This window comes from Aptenodytes forsteri, unplaced genomic scaffold (genome assembly GCF_000699145.1).
Source record: "Aptenodytes forsteri isolate BGI_AS27 unplaced genomic scaffold, ASM69914v1 Scaffold136, whole genome shotgun sequence".
In the NCBI taxonomy this organism is placed as follows: Eukaryota; Metazoa; Chordata; class Aves; order Sphenisciformes; family Spheniscidae; genus Aptenodytes; species Aptenodytes forsteri.
The window spans coordinates 776,578-778,965 of record NW_008796111.1 but is presented as its reverse complement, the minus strand read 5'-3'; the positions used below and the strand labels follow the sequence as shown (position 1 = coordinate 778,965).

The 2,388-nt window shown below is 68.6% G+C and overlaps 1 protein-coding gene across 1 annotated transcript in view; it reads right to left on the bottom strand.

Annotated features, from left to right (window-relative positions):
• The window catches only part of LOC103905346 (endoglin), a 23,056-nt gene that overhangs the window by 15,933 nt on the left and 4,735 nt on the right, over positions 1-2,388 (bottom strand).

Here is a 2,388-nt window from a genome sequence, read left to right as displayed (position 1 = left end):
GGGCGGGCACAGGCACCCGGGGTGGGTGTCCCCAGGGACCCTCCTGGGCCGGCACTGGTGAGCGGAGAGGTGGGACACAGGGGTTGGGAAGTGCCCAGGTGGGGCATGCCCCCCCCAAATCTGCCCACGTACACTGCTGCAGCACAGCCCGACCCGCACGGCGAGGAGGGGCTGTCCCACAGCAACGGGGACAGAGGCTGCCCCAGGCAAGGGGGATGGGGGCTGCCCCACGGCGCCCCAACAGTCAGCCCACATTGCCCCCAGCCAGCACCCCAGCATGTCCCAGGCCCGTGACTGCCCCATGGCCCCAGAGTGGGCATCCAGGGCCATGGGGCAGATGGAGGGCCCCACAGCACAGCTGCCTGCCTTGCCTGTACCCTTGGCCAGGCCAGAGCCAGGGACTGCCTGGACATCCCTGCCTGGCAGGCGGGTTTGGGGTTAGGAGGTCCCCCGGGACAGGCCTGCTCGGGCAAGGGGATCACAGCAAAGCACCGCCGAGGTGGGAGCCATGGGGTGGCTGGGGGCACCCAGGGGATAACTCCCGCACCCCTGACCCATTCCTCTCGCACGTGCCAGCAGCTGCTGCCCGACGTGAGAGCCCTCACACAGCTAACAGTGGGCTGGGAGTCAGGAGCCCCGTGCTGAGGGTGGGCGCAGGCCCCCGGGGGTGGTCTCCATCCTGAGCCATGGCCGGCATGGGGGGGGACGGGATGGGGACCTGCCAGGGAAGCCAGCGAGCCCTGTCCCCACCAGCCAGGATGTCCCCGGAGATGGCCCTGACCCTGGGGTGAGCAGCAGACATCTCCCATGACAGAGCACTGCCATCTCCTGGGGACCGCGGGGACGGGTGCTGGCTCATCCGGGGATGGGGACGGGGATGGGGACCAGGACCAGGCACAGGCACCCCTGCCCTCCCGCACCCCTCTCCCCGCGGTGACATCACAGGGTGATAAGCAAAAGGCCCTCAGCGCTGGGCCCTGGGATGGCGGTGGCTGCAGGGTGACAGACGAGAGGGTGGCTGTGACTGTGGGGTGGCCGTGCGTGCAGCCCTGTGCACCCTGTTCAGCCCCAGCACAGCATCTTCCCCCCCCCCGGCTTACAGGGCAGCCTCGGGCTTTCCAGCCAGAGGAAAAGCATCTAAAACCCCATCACCAAGCACCCAGGGGCCGTGCCGGGGAGGAGGGCAGGGTGCCTGGTCCTGTTGGGTACCGTGGTGTCCCCCCTCCCAGCCCCACCACCCTGCTCACCACCTGGGGAAACTGAGGCACGCTCACAGCACATCCAAAGAGGGCTGGAGACACAAGGGAGATGGGTCACCCTGCTCCCCGCTGCACAGCTTTAGGCTGTAGAGTCCCAAACCACCCGTCCCTCCTGTCCCCTCATCCCCACCGGCACGAGGCAGGCGCCCGCCGGCCCCAGCCCTGGCTCCGCTGTGCTGGCAGCGCCCCAGCCCTGACCGGATGGCCGCATCCTTCCTGCCCGGCCGCCCGACTGCCTCCCCGCAGCGCCTCAGGCTCTGCTGGTGGCTCCTTCGCCCCCTGGGCACGGGGCTGATGTCAGAGCCTGGCGGGTTTGGGTTTTCTTCGTGGGGATTTTTGTTTTTTCTCCGCTCGCTTCCTTCCTCTGCTCCGGCCCTGTGGCCTCGGCTGCCCCTGGTGCTGCCGGCCCCTCCAGCCCCCTGGCTCTGTGCCCAGCTCTGAGCAGCCCAAAAGTGGGTGGTTGGGGGCCCTGCTGGGGTCGTGGCTCTGCTGCCTCCTGCCCTCACCGTGGCTGATTAAACCCCATCCCCAAGCCCTGCCGCGACCCCTGTGCTAGAGCATCGTGCCTGGGCAGCTCTGTGGGTGCTGGGGAGTCCCCGATCCCCGTCCCCCACACCAGTACCCCCAACTGCCTGTCTGCTGCGCCCCTGCGACTCACCGCCCATGAGGGCCCCCACCCACGAGGACACCGAGGCTGGTGGCCGGGCTCAGCTGGGTGTCCCCAGCGCATCCCTTGGCCCCCGGGGACAGGGCTGCATCCCGAGCTGAGAGGTAGCACCAGTAGCAAAGGGTGCCCAGGCGCAGCGGGGCAGGGAGCACCCCGCTCCAGGGCGTTATGCCACCCCAAAAACACCACATTGCAGCCACCGCGTACCCCCAAAAGCCCCGACGGCCAAAAGAGACAAGAAAAGGCCGAGGCATGAAAGTGGTGGAAATCCCCATGCCAGCAGGGCTGGGCTCATGGCAGGGTCTGAATCCGGCCGCCCCCAGCCCACGGCCGCCTGTGGGAGAGCCAGGGGGAAGGGACGCACGCACAGGATACAGCTCAGATGCTGCCTGCGGCTCCGGGGACACACACCCAGAGCACAAGGGGGTTCAGCAAGCGGGACGGGATCAGGGCGAGCGGGAC